This window comes from Phyllobates terribilis, unplaced genomic scaffold, assembly GCF_046119375.1.
Source record: "Phyllobates terribilis strain yellow unplaced genomic scaffold, ASM4611937v1 Scaffold_9__5_contigs__length_417890890, whole genome shotgun sequence".
NCBI classification, from domain to species: domain Eukaryota; kingdom Metazoa; phylum Chordata; class Amphibia; order Anura; family Dendrobatidae; genus Phyllobates; species Phyllobates terribilis.
Window position 1 is genome coordinate 180,425,513 of NW_027362769.1, and position 15,516 is coordinate 180,441,028.

The following is a 15,516-nucleotide window of genomic DNA, read 5'->3' on the forward strand; positions in this document are numbered from 1 at the left end:
TGCACAGGTGACATTGCACTGGCCGGTGTGCCGGTGATGCTACTGTAGGTTTATATCATTGCTCTGCACAGGTGACATTGCACTGGCCCGTGTGCCGGTGATGCTACTGTAGGTTTATATCATTGCTCTGCACAGGTGACATTTCATTGGCCGGTGTGCCGGTGATGCTACTGTGGGTTTATATCATTGCTTTGCACAGGTGTCAATTCACTGGCCGGTGTGCCGGTGATGCTACTGTAGGTTTATATCATTGCTCTGCACAGGTGACATTGCACTGGCCGGTGTGTCGGTGATGCTATTGTAGGTTTATATAATTGCTCTGCACAGGTGACATTGCACGGGCCGGTGTGCCGGTGATGCTATTGTAGGTTTATATCATTGCTCTGCACAGGTGACATTGCACTGGTCGGTGTGCCGGTGATGCTATTGTAGGTTTTTATCACTGCTCTGCACAGGTGACATTGGACTGGCCGGTGTGACGGTGATGCTACTGTAGGTTTATATCATTGCTCTGCACAGGTGACATTGCACTGGACGGTGTGTCGGTGATGCTATTGTAGGTTTATATCATTGCTCTGCACAGGTGACATTGCACTGGCCGGTGTGCCGGTGATGCTATTGTAGGTTTATATCATTGCTCTGCACAGGTGACATTGCACTGGTCGGTGTGCCGGTGATGCTATTGTAGGTTTTTATCACTGCTCTGCACAGGTGACATTGGACTGGCCGGTGTGACGGTGATGCTACTGTAGGTTTATATCATTGCTCTGCACAGGTGACATTGCACTGGACGGTGTGTCGGTGATGCTATTGTAGGTTTATATCATTGCTCTGCACAGGTGACATTGCACTGGCCGGTGTGCCGGTGATGCTACTGTAGGTTTATATCATTGCTCTGCACAGGTGACATTCCACTGGCCGGTGTGCCGGTGATGCTGCGGCAGGTTTATATCATTGCTCTGCACAGGTGACATTGCACTGGCCGGTGTGCCGGTGATGCTATTGTAGGTTTATATCATTGCTCTGCACAGGTGACATTGCACTGGCCGGTGTGCCGGTGATGCTATTGTAGGTTTATATCATTGCTCTGCTCTATATATAGGACGCTGCGTTCGTTTCTGAAGCCGAGCGAGCAGCAGATGTGCAGCGCTTCCTGCAGCTACAGATGAGGTGACTTTCATCACATTTTTTGGAATGTTTGTGAAGATATAAGCCCTTATTTTGGCGAGCAGTGAACTTTCATCATTAGATAGAACACATTGTTGTGCAGAAGTACTGCAGCCGGGGAGGCTTTATATCCAGCATTGAAGCACAGATCCACATTTCAGGCACTTTTCAGAGTATTTGAGTGTTATTGCTTAAAGTGATTGTCCTCTCCTGAACACCAGTTTATTATTTTGTCTAAGCAAAGTCAATTACATGCCAATTAACTTTTCATTATATAGTCACTATGGTCAGACAATCACTTTTCGAATACCGAACTCCAAATCTCTTGCAAAGACATAGATTTAAAACATGACTTAGCGTCCAGTCAACACTAGGGGGAGCTTACTGCTTACTATTGATGCATTTCATTCACTAGTGGTAGCTACAAACAGTTAAATTGTAATTATTTTGAGAGATGTGGAGCCCTGTATGAGAAAATCTATATGAAAAGAAAAATTAGCGTATAATTCCAAGGAATTGTGTGCTATTCACTTTTTTTAGTTGGTCGGAGTTTATTTTTTTTTTTCCATTTCCCCTTCAAACAAGCAAATAGTTACATTAGAAATTCCGCCTCCCTGCAGCCACCACTAGAGGGAGCTCAGGAGTCTGCTGCATACTGTAAATAAGTCTGTTGTAAGTTCCTGAGCTCCCCCTAGTGGTGGCTGCAGGTAAAACAGAATTTTATCACTTTAAGCAATGCCTGTACAGGAGAAATAGAGCTTTGTAACAGCTATAGATATAAAATATGACATATTTAGATCTTTTAAATTAAAAAAAATGAAAAAAAAAATGCTAAAGTGAATATTTATGTAGACTAACAGCTTTTCCTTTTTTCGTTTTGCTGCTAAAAATAATATGTGACCGTGAGGAGCACAAGGAGGAAACAGTTTAGCAATTTTTGAAAGTATAACAAAATATCTTTTTTTTATTCTGCCCACATGATGGATACAATGCCCGACCTTTGTCTTTGGTTTTTAGGTTATATGGAAACGTTGTACTTTTCACTGGCGATTACTTCCCGGAGTTTCCTGTATAACCTTCACCCATGTTCCTGACTGCATGGGGTTTCTTACTTGGCTGCACTTGGGCAGATTTGGATTTGGTACATCAGGTTGGCATCTGTCTCCAGATGAGTGTTTCATGCATCTCTCCCCACAAGAATCTACAGCTGTGATGGACATTTCATAACTTTTTTAAATTTCTCCAGTAAACTTTTCTCTATGGAATTTCTGACTTTGATGAATTCTAAAACTTTAGATTTACTCCTGAAAAGTAGCAGAACTTGTAAAAGGGATTAATAACTCAAAAATGAAGCTCTTCCCTGTGCGTCAACCGTCATTCATGCACCGAGGCTTCCTGCCGGGCCGAGAACGTCTCTCTGTGACGTCCCACTTTGGATGCCAGGCAACAAGAAATTCAGCAAGTTTTTTTTTTAAATGTTCTAATAAGTTAAAAAGATGAAACATTTCTTTTATTGATAAATCTGATATGAATATGAAGAATGAGCAGCTGAGGAAAAAACTATCGAGAGATGCTCATTCTAAGGGCTCGCTCACACTGGCGTACAACATGGCCGAGTGCTCTGATGTTTTACCGGATAGCACTTGGCCCAGCGTTATACTATGGGTCAGTGCAGAGCTGCGATTATTTTCTCGGCAGCATTCTGTGAGTGGCTCCATTATTCGTATCGCTCATACAAGTCTACGGGTGCGTGTGAAACATCGGACTATCCCCGAATGTCATCCCGGTCCGATGTATGCGCACAGAGACAATGGAGAAGATGGAAAATTAAGTTCTCCATCTTCTCCATACCTGTGATCTGATTCTATCGTATGCGAGAGAATCGGATCGCAGGAAGATAACACATGGATCAAACTGTGTCATTAGTATAATCTGCCCGATTCTCTTGCTTGTGAGGATATACACCAATGTGAGTGAGCCCTAAATCTGTGATTATAACATGTATCAGTAATATGCACTGAGATTGGATGTGTGGAATAACCAGAGGATGACTATATACCCCAGGAATGATTCCGGTGCTATACGCTAAGCTTTACACGGGGAACGGAGGGTTTGTTGGATCTCTCGAGTCAGAACTTGGAGCTCATTGAGATACTAGAATCCAGTTATGACCAGAGATTAATAAGTCAGTAAATACTTTGTTTTCTGTATTCTTCATATGGGCAGATTTTACAGAGACCCGTGCTCGTGATCATCCAGGTGCTGCCCTGCCAGGACCTTACTGAATCATCTCATCAGAATAAAACTTCCCATTTATTGTGAGCTGGTTCTGGAGATCTCTGTACGTCATGGGAAATGTGTTATTTTCTCTGAATTACAAAACTGAATATCGGAGACGCACAGGAAAATATTAATAGAAAGGCATCTGGAGAGCAAACTGCGTCCTTACTTTACCTAACACTTTCAGGTTGGAAACAGAGAAGACACAAACTCAAAATCTGCAAAAGCCACACACAAAAATAAAAAAGCAACTCACCAAAAAGGGTATAAAATAAAATAAAAAAAATGAAAGAAAAATGCTGAGGCTGAATTTAGCAACACAAGGATTCCAAACAAAAGCACTGCAGGATGCAGCAGCCCCATGTAAAGGCGGAGGCAGCACCGGTGCAAAATACTGATGGTCCCTGTACAAGCCTTATCCATGTGTCCTCCATGAATGGTCAGGTGTGAGTGGTTGTTTCATCAGTATTTTGCCCCCCTGCTGCCCTCTGCCTTTATAATGGGGGTCTGCTGCATCCTGTACTGCATTAATATTGTTGGTAAATAAATCTGCTGCCTTTTTTTTGGGAAATCCCGCACACAATCACTTCATATATAGGAAAGACTTTACACGTTTACTATACACGGGATTTCTGGAGCAATGTTCATATTTCGTTATATTCTCCAGCCGTGTGCGCGTCTAACACAGTAAAATAAGAAAAAGCAAAAAGTCACCAAAGTAAAGCAAATTCTGGGCGACATGATCCGTCTCAACAATTAGCTTTGTCACCGTTGTATACAAAATATCACTCTAAAATACAATTGTCAGCTGCAAATCTCAATCTTGTGACATCGAACTTACTGTAATAGTCTAAAATATCAACTTCTGCCATATGTTTCATTATATATATACACTCGCACATTTTGCTGCCACCTTCACTTCACAAGATAAATTGACTTGGCCTCCTGGTTCACGCGGTGCAGCAGGAATGTTACAGTTCTGTGATGGAAAACTTTGAACTCAATTTATTTCTTCATTTGCCCACTGACAAGCAACAGATCTAGATACAGTGTGTCCATTACACACATATATTGTCAGCATTTGCAGCACAATGATATTACCTGCAGTGTCTTTACATTGAGGTCCAGAAGCAGAGGTGGAGCTAGAGGCTTCACTATTGGGTTACAGGTTGTCCACTACATGGACATCTCCTGCTCAAGTGCATGGAAAAGAAAAACAGCTTATACTCCTCTCCGGTGCCTGTAACGTCAAGCTGGAACAGCGCCAGCACTGGGGGTGAGTACAGGGTGTTATTAAATTACCGTATTTTTCGGACTATAAGACCACCTAGGTTTTAGAGGAGGAAAATAGAAAAAAAAATTGAAGCAAAAAAATGTGGTCATGATGCACTGCTAAGGGGGAGGGGGTCTGCTGCTGACACTGTTATAGGGGTAATGTGCCCAAATTCTGTTAATATCCCCCATCCTGGTATATATGGCCCCCTCCTTCCTGTTATACGTGGCCCTCATCCTCATCCCGGTATGCATGGCACCCCTCATCCCCATCCTAGTATGCATGGCACCCCTCATCCCCATCCTGGTATGTATGGCACCCTTCATCCTGGTATGTATGGCCCCCCTCATCCCTCACCCTGGTATGCATGGCACCCCTCATCCCTCTTCCTGGTATGTATGGCCCCCCTCATCCCCATCCTGGTATGTATGGCACCCTTCATCCTGGTATGAATGGCCCCCCTCATCCCTCATCCTGGTATGCATGGCACCTCTCATCCCTCTTCCTGGCATGCTTGGCACCCCCTGATCTCCATCACGCTGCACACAAAACAATAAACAATCATACTCACCTCCTCTCTGCTCCAGCGCTGCGTTTTGCTCTGCTGCCGAAACTCTCACTGTGTGAGTTGTGCATGGCAGGGTGCGCATGGGGTCCCTGCCGTGCGCCCTTACACAGTGAACTGCTGTGCCGGCATAGTCACTGCTCCCCACGCCGGGACAGTGTGCATGGGGAACAGTAACCATTCACTCACCTTAATAGCACGCATACTGTACCCGCAGTGTGGCTCCTGCTGCTGCTCTTCAGTCTGTGTGCCCGCTATTAAAGACCATGAATATTCACTATAATCCACTCCCATAGGTGGTAGTGAATATTCATGGTCTTTAATAGCGGCACACTGACCGCAGAGCGACAGCAGGAACCGCGCTACGGGTACAGTGTGCGCGCTATTAGGGAGAATGAATAGTCACTGCTCTCCACGCTCATAGTCCCGGCATGGGGAGCAGTGACTATGCCGGCACAGCAGATCACAGTGTGCGGGCGCATGGCAGTTACACCATGCGCAGCTCACACTGGGAGATCCCTGTCGGCAGCAGAGCAGGACGCAGCATTGGAGCAGAGAGATGGTAAGTATAATTGTTTATTTGTAATAAAAGGAAAACCAGCTCACCCAGTACTTATAATCCAGCTTGCACGGAACCAGAAGGATCCACACCAGAATATGCTCAAAAAAAAAAGCTGGAACAACAATCCCTTTTTTTTAGATAATTGTTTATTGTTTTGTGTGCAGCGTGATAGGGATCAGGGGGTGCCAAGCATACTAGGAGGAGGGGTGCCATACATACCAGGAAGAGGGATGAGGGGGGCCATACATATCAGGATGAGGGGTGCCATACATATCAGGATGAGGGGGCCATACATATCAGGATGAGGGATGAGGGGGCCATATATATCAGGATGAGGGATGAGGGGGGCCATGCATAATAGGATTGTGGATGAAGGGGACCATACATACTGGGATGAGGGGAGCCATACATACCAGGAAGAGGGATGAAGGGTGCCATACATACCAGGAGCCTCGCTGCAGGTACAGGGTGCGTGCTATTAAGGAAAATGAATTTTCACTGTTCCCCACGCCCATGTGCGTGGGGAGCAGTGAATATTCATTTTCTTTAGTAGATGGCACAGTGTAGGCTGCAGCAGCGTGCTACTGCATCCTGTGCCCCACTCCTTCGCCGCTGTCCCCACACCCTCCACCTCCCAGAGCCACAGTGTGTATACAGTACAGACCAAAAGTTTGGACACACCTTCTCATTTAAAGATTTTTCTGTATTTTCATGACTATGAAAATTGTACATTCACACTGAAGGCATCAAAACTATGAATTATCACATGTGGAATTATATACTTAACAAAAAGTGTGAAACAACTGAAATTATGTCTTATATTCTAGGTTCTTCAAAGTAGCCACCTTTTGCTTTGATGACTGCTTTGCACACTCTTGGCATTCTCTTGATGAGCTTCAAGAGGTAGTCACCGGAAATGGTTTTCACTTCACAGGTGTGCCCTGTCAGGTTTAATAAGTGGGATTTCTTGCCTTATAAATGGGGTTGGGACCATCAGTTGTGTTGTGCAGAAGTCTGGTGGATACACAGCTGATAGTCCTACTGAATAGACTGTTAGAATTTGTATTATGGCAAGAAAAAAGCAGCTAAGTAAAGAAAAACGAGTGGCCATCATTACTTTAAGTAATGAAGGTCAGTCAGTGCGAAAAATTGGGAAATTTTGAAAGTGTCCCCAAGTGAAGTTGCAAAAACCATCAAACGCTACAAAGAAACTGGCTCACATGAGGACCGCCCCAGGAAAAGAAGACCAAGAGTCACCTCTGCTTCTGAGGATAAGTTTATCCGAGTCACCAGCCTCAGAAATCGCAGGTCAACAGCGGCTCAGATTAGAGACCAGGTCAATGCCACACAGAGTTCTAGCAGCAGACACATCTCTACAACAACTGTTAAGAGGAGACTTTGTGCAGCAGGCCTTCATGGTAAAATAGCTGCTAGGAAACCACTGCTAAGGACAGGCAACAAGCAGAAGAGACTTGTTTGGGCTAAAGAACACAAGGAATGGACATTAGACCAGTGGAAATCTGTGCTTTGGTCTGATGAGTCCAAATTTGAGATCTTTGGTTCCAACCACCGTGTCTTTGTGCGACGCAGAAAAGGTGAATGGATGGACTCTACATGCCTGGTTCCCACCGTGAAGCATGGAGGAGGAGGTGTGATGGTGTGGGGGGCTTTGCTGGTGACACTGTTGGGGATTTATTCAAAATTGAAGGCATACTGAACCAGCATGGCTACTGTTATGCACACGCCCGGACTGACTGGCGTGTGCGGGTGTTGTGGTTCCACTGGACCCTGGACCGGAGAGTGCCTGGAGGGGCGTGACTAAGTATCTGGCCGATCCGACCAAGGTGGCACGACGGCATACGACGCCAGTGCACCAGGGAGAAACCGGGCAGAGGGACCAGGTGCTACTCCAGGTCAAACTCCGGACACGGGGGTTGATCCACACTGGGATTACTGGAACAGGCAGGTTAGGCTGGCACAGACTGGTGGATGTAAGCAAACACGGCAGGTATGCAGATGGGTGTATACAGGCGAGTATGCAGGCAGGGAGGTACTGGCCGAAAGGACGGGCTGGAGCACAGAGAGGTTAAGACCCAGTACAGACTGGGTCACAGAACCGCAGATGCGGTAGACAACCACAGCAGAGAGGGAACGCCTGAAGCGGTGGGCAAGAACAGAGCAGGACGGGGCTGCAGGAGCAGCGAGCACAAGCAGGGCAGGACAGGACTGCCGGAGCAGCGGGCAGAAGCAGGGCAGGGCGGAAACCGCAGAAGCAGTAAGCAGGATAAGAGCAGAGCAGAAACCGCAGGAGCGGCAAGCAAGGCAAGAGCAGAGTGAAAACCGCAAGAGCGGCAAGCTAAGCAGGAGCAGAGCGGACACCGCAGAGCGGTAACCAAGGCAGGAGCAGAGCAGAAACCGCAAGAGTGGCAAGCTAAGCAGGAGCAGAGCGGACACCGCAGAGCGGTAAACAAGGCAGGAGCAGAGCAGAAACCGCAAGAGCGGCAAGCTAAGCAGGAGCAGAGCGGACACCGCAGAGCGGTAAACAAGGCAGGAGCAGAGCAGAAACCGCAAGAGCGGCAAGCTAAGCAGGAGCAGAGCGGACACCGCAGAGCGGTAAACAAGGCAAGGGGATAGGACTCTGTTCACAAAGAACAGACGGAGAAGGAAAGGCAGAACCAGAAGCACGCACAGTACTTACAAAGAAGTAGCGAGCGTACACTAAATTCACAACAGAGGTACAGAGACGACGAGAAGGAATTTAGGAGCGGGTTCAGACTCTGCAGAAAGACGCAGAAAACAGACATAGAGGGAAAGGGGAGACAAGGTTAAAGTAGAAACGAGGCACAGACAACAGGGAACAGAGGAACGGGAACAGAGTCAGAAAGGCAGGAACACAAACAGGACTCTGTTTAGACGGGAACAGATACCGCAAGGCAGGAACACAAATAGGACTCTGTTCAGACGGGAACAGATACCGCAAGGCAGAGACACAAACAGGACTCTGTTCAGACGGGAACAGATACCGTAAGGCACAGACAGGCAGATCTAGGAATACGGCCCCTAGAAGGCGAAAGAACAGGCAAGAAGCGTGTTCACAAGAACAGACCACAGTTCAGACACAGAACTGGAAAACAGGCAGGAAAACAGGATAGGACCTGGCATGTCAGAGACAAAAGCCAACTGACAAGAAACAATGCTCAGGCGCCATCTTGAGGAAGAAGGTGGTATAAATACCCAAAGATGGACAGCAATAGGCTGAAGGTGCAACAGGGGCGTGTCCGCAGCAGGTACAAGAAACAGGAAGTTCAGCGGGCGTCGCCCTATGCAGCCAAAGTGGAGCAGAGCAGAGCACAAGGAAAGAAGCCAGACCAGGAAGCTGGGCGGGAGATGAAGTTTGCGATCTTGCATGATGAGAGATGGAACACCATGCAAGAACGCCGCCAGGTATGCTACAGCTACCACAGCATCTTGCAGCGGCATGCTATTCCATCCGGTTTGCGTTTAGTTGGACCTTTATTTATTTTTCAACAGGACAATGACCCCAAACACATCTCCAGGCTGTGTAAGGGCTATTTGACCAAGAAGGAGAGTGATGGGGGGCTACGTCAGATGACCTGGCCTCCACAGTCACCAGACCTGAACCCAATCGAGATGGTTTGGGGTGAGCTGGACTGCAGAGTGAAGGCAAAAGGGCCAACAAGTGCTAAGCATCTCTGGGAACTCCTTCAAGATTGTTGGAAGACCATTTCCGGTGACTACCTCTTGAAGCTCATAAAGAGAATGCCAAGAGTGTGCAAAGCAGTCATCAAAGCAAAAGGTGGCTACTGTGAAGAACCTAGAATATAAGACATATTTTCAGTTGTTTCACACTTTTTTGTTAAGTATATAATTCCACATGTGGTAATTCATAGTTTTGATGCCTTCAGTGTGAATGTACAATTTTCATAGTCATGAAAATACAGAAAAATCTTTAAATGAGAAGTTGTGTCCAAACTTTTGGTCTGTACTGTATGTATATAAATATATATTGAACTATAAGACACACCCCCACTTTCCTCCAAAATTTTGGAGGAAAAAAGTGCATCTTATAGTCCTTATAGTCCAAAACATATGGTACATGGGAGAATATAGCAATGGAGAAGCGGTGGTCCAAGTAGAGGACAACACCTTTAATCCTACAGTAGTGTTCAAAATAATAGCAGTGTGTTCAGAAACACAAGTTACGCACACAATCCTTATATTAGTTTTTATTTCCAGCATTGGGAACATTGCTCGCTGTTTTCTAATTCAAAACATGAAGAGAAATGTAGATAATTTTTAACTACTTTACAGAAAATAACAAAAAATTAAGATTGGGCTGTTCTAAAAAATATCAGTGTCTGCATTTGTCTTTACAAACTCACAATATGTCTTTTCTCTATTTTTGAGGATTTAGCATTCCTGTGAATCACTAATCTAATATTTAGTTACCCACAGTTTTTTTAGAACGGCTTCACATCCATGTTGCATAGAGTCAACCAACTTCTGGCCCCTGTCAGCTGTTATTCCAGTCCAGGAGGCTTTCACTACATCCCACAATTTTTTGGCATTTATCTGCTTTGCCTCAGAAACGGCATTTTTGATGTCACCCCACAAGTGTCCTATTGGATTAAGGTCCGGGGATTGGGCTGGCCGCTCCAGAACCTCAATTTTGTTGGACTGAAACCAAGATTTTGCTCATTTACTGGTGTGTTTAGGGTCATTGTCTGGGTGAAACACCCATTTCAAGGGCATATCCTCTTCAGCATAAGGCAACATGACCTCTTCAAGTGTTTTAATATCTGCAGACTGGTCCATGATCCCTGCTATGCGGTAAATAGGTCTGGCACCATAGTATGAGAAACATGCCCATATCATGATGCTTCCACCATGCTTCACTGTCTGCAGGGTGTACTGTGGCAAAATGTAGAGTTTGGGGGTCGTCTGACGAACTGTCTGCCGCCCTGGGATCCAAAAAGAACAATTTTACTTTCATCAGTCCACAAAATGTTTCTCCGTTTCTCTTTAGGCCAGTTGATGTGATCTTTGGCAAATTGTATCCGCTTCAGTACATGTCTTTTTTTTAACAGTGGGACTTTGCGGGGACTTCTTGCTCAGAGATTAGCTTCACACAGGCGTCTTCTCACTGTCACAGTCCTCACAGGTAATTGGAGACTGTCTGTGATCATCCTGGAGCTGATCATTGGCTGAGCCTTTGCCATTCTGGCTATTCTTCCATCTATTTGAATGGTAGTCTTCGATTTTCTTCCACGTCTCTCTGGTTTTTCTTTCCATTATAAAGCATTGGAGATCATTATAGCTGAAACAGCCGATCATTGTCTGCACTTCTTTATAAGTTTTACCTTCTCTAATCACTAATCACAGTACGCTGTTCTTCTGAACAATGTCTCGAACGGCCCATATTTCTCAGGCTTTCAAGGAGAAATGCATCTACAACATGTGCGGGCTCCAGCCTTAGATAAGGGCCACCTGATTCACACCTGTTTCTTCACAGAATGATTGACCTCACTAATTGACCTCCACATTGCTATTATATTAAACACTCCCCCGTACAATTAATTATTCACAGACTCAGAAACCTGCAGATCATGAATGTGGAGTCTGGTGGTTTTCTTAGAATCTACTGCACCGACTGGGAAATTGTTTGACATGTGGTGATAGAATTTATACCAAAAACAGTGATTAATCTGATTAGTCATATTGGACAGCTATTATTTAGAACACTATTGTAAGTGGAGTCACTGTGCACATACTGTATATTATATGTTCTGTACTAATACTGAGTTATATCTTGCATTATATATTCCAGAGCTGCACTCACTATTCTGCTGGTGCAGTCACTGTGTACATACATTACATTACCAATCCTCTACTGATCCTGAGTTACCTCCTGCATTATACTCCAGAGCGGCACTCACTATTCTGGTGGTGCAGTCACTGTGTACATACATTACATTACTGATCCTGAGTTACCTAATGTATCATACTCCAGAGCTGCACTCACTATTCTGCTGGTGCAGTCACTGTGTACATACATCACATTACTGATCCTGAGTTACATCCTGTATTATACTCCAGAGCTGCACTCACTATTCTGCTGGTGCAGTCACTGTGTACATACATTACATTACTGATCCTGAGTTACCTCCTGCATTATACTACAGAGCTGCTCTCACTATTCTGCTGGTGCAGTCACTGTGTACTTACATTACATTACTGATCCTGAGTTACATCCTGTATTATACTCCAGAGCTGCACTCACTATTCTCCTGGTGCAGTCACTGTGTACTTACATTACATTACTGATCCTGAGTTACCTCCTGCATTATACTACAGAGCTGCTCTCACTATTCTGCTGGTGCAGTCACTGTGTACTTACATTACATTACTGATCCTGAGTTACATCCTGTATTATACTCCAGAGCTGCACTCACTATTCTCCTGGTGCAGTCACTGTGTACTTACATTACATTACTGATCCTGAGTTACATCCTGTATTATACTCCAGAGCTGTACTCACTATTCAGCTGGTGGAGTCACTGTGTACATACATTACATTACTGATCCTGAGTTACCTCCTGTATTACACTCCAGAGCTGCACTCACTATTCTGCTGGTGCAGTCAATGTGTACATACATTACATTACTGATCCTGAGTTACATCCTGTATTATACTCCAGAGCTGCACTCACTATTCTGCTTGTGCAGTCACTGTGTACATACATTACATTACTGATCCTGAGTTACATCCTGTATTATACTCCAGAGCTGCACTCACTATTCTGCTGGTGCAGTCACTGTGTTCATACATTACATTACTGATCCTGAGTTACATCCTGTATTATACTCCAGAGCTGCACTCACTATTCTGCTGGTGCAGTCACTGTGTACATACATTACATTACTGATCCTGAGTTACATCCTCCTGTATTATACTCCAGAGCTGCACTCACTATTCTGCTGGTGCAGTCACTGTGTACATACATTACATTACTGATGCTGAGTTACATCCTGTATTATACTCCAGAGCTGCACTCACTATTCTGCTGGTGCAGACACTGTGTACATACATTACATTACTGATCCTGAGTTACATCCTGTATTATACTCCAGAGCTGCACTCACTATTCTGCTGGTGCAGTCACTGTGTACATACATTACATTACTGATCCTGAGTTACATCATCCTGTATTATACTCCAGAGCTGCACTCACTATTCTGCTGGTGCAGTCACTGTGTACATACATTACATTACTGATCCTGAGTTACATCCTCCTGTATTATACTCCAGAGCTGCACTCACTATTCTGCTGGTGCAGTCACTGTGTACATACATTACATTACTGATGCTGAGTTACATCCTGTATTATACTCCAGAGCTGCACTCACTATTCTGCTGGTGCAGACACTGTGTACATACATTACATTACTGATCCTGAGTTACATCCTGTATTATACTCCAGAGCTGCACTCACTATTCTGCTGGTGCAGTCACTGTGTACATACATTACATTACTGATCCTGAGTTACATCCTGTATTATACTCCAGAGCTGCACTCACTATTCTGCTGGTGCAGTCACTGTGTACATACATTACATTACTGATCCTGAGTTACATCCTCCTGTATTATACTCCAGAGCTGCACTCACTATTCTGCTGGTGCAGTCACTGTGTACATACATTACATTACTGATGCTGAGTTACATCCTGTATTATACTCCAGAGCTGCACTCACTATTCTGCTGGTGCAGACACTGTGTACATACATTACATTACTGATCCTGAGTTACATCCTGTATTATACTCCAGAGCTGCACTCACTATTCTGCTGGTGCAGTCACTGTGTACATACATTACATTACTGATCCTGAGTTACATCATCCTGTATTATACTCCAGAGCTGCACTCACTATTCTGCTGGTGCAGTCACTGTGTACATACATTACATTACTGATCCTGAGTTACATCCTGTATTATACTCCAGAGCTGCACTCACTATTCTGCTTGTGCAGTCACTGTGTACATACATTACATTACTGATCCTGAGTTACATCCTGTATTATACTCCAGAGCTGCACTCACTATTCTGCTGGTGCAGTCACTGTGTACATACATTACATTACTGATCCTGAGTTACATCCTGTATTATACTCCAGAGCTGCACTCACTATTCTGCTGGTGCAGTCACTGTGTACATACATTACATTACTGATCCTGAGTTACATCCTGTATTATCCTCCAGAGCTGCACTCACTATTCTGCTGGTGCAGTCACGGTGTACATACATTACATTACTGATCCTGAGTTACATCCTGTATTATACTCCAGAGCTGCACTCACTATTCTGCTGGTGCAGTCACTGTGTACATACATTACATTACTGATCCTGAGTTACATCCTGTATTATCCTCCAGAGCTGCACTCACTATTCTGCTGGTGCAGTCACTGTGTATATACATTACATTACTGATCCTGTACTGATCCTGAGTTTTATCCTGTATTCTACTCCAGATCTGCATTTAGTATTCTGCAGGCCTCAGTGCTGAATTCCCCCGGGAATTCCCTGCTTGTTCAGTGTCTGCAGACATGTTGCTCTGTTGAGTTCCGTCTTTACATCGAGGCTTTGTACAGTCGTCGTCAGATTTCAGACAAACTCATTGCTTTCTATTATTTTTGGTTTTCTTTCGGCCACGGGTTCCCGGCTGTTAATCACTTGATCGATATCCTGCCTTCTGACAGCTGAAGAACATTTCATTCTTGTGGTCATAGTTTGCTCTGCCATCTCTCACTGTGTGATAAAATCCATAAAGACAATTAACAGATGAAAGCTCTGGCCACAAAGAAGAAGCCGCTAAGCTGCAGGTCAAAGAAATCAAAGGTCTTTTCAGGATTTATTGAGATTTGTAATTCAGAGGATTTAGGGAGATGGAAATAACAGAAGCAAATGTAATGTTACAATGAGGATCCTGAGTGCTGGAGCCTGATAACATTTCTCTGCTTTTTCAGATTTATGTATCATCTTCCTTAATGTAACAATGTAACAATGAGACAATTGTGACGCATTCTCTGCATAGAGGACACAATTGTGTCTCCATTCAGCAATTCATTAAATCTCAGGGTTTCTCATTGCAGTATTTGTGCTTAGATGAGGGAAGGAAACATTAATGTAGGGACAAATCATCGGACTGAAATGGCTGAAAACAAAGTTCTGCACTGGTCTGTGTGCGGCATGGAAGAACAGTGTGTGATATTGTGTTATACATAACACTGGGGCTCACACAGGAGAGCGAGAGAAAATCACTGCCTGCACTCCCTGTAGATGCACCCCATCACCCAGTAGCTCCAGGACCAGACAATGACTGATCTTATAACCCTCTTATAAGACCCTTTTATTTGTGGGTTTCAGCTCCTGCGCTCCCTGCATCTGTGAATGTTCCCAAAGTCTTTTCATTGTCTTATTTCTTTTATTCTGTGTTCTGTGGGTCTGTGAAGAAAGTCATCTGAACTCTCCTTCAAACCACATAGCCAAGCCCTTTCCACCTCCTGCCGACTCCAACTCAAAAATATCTCCCGGATCCGCACATTCCTCAACCATGAATCTGCAAAAACACTAGTGCACGCCCTCATCA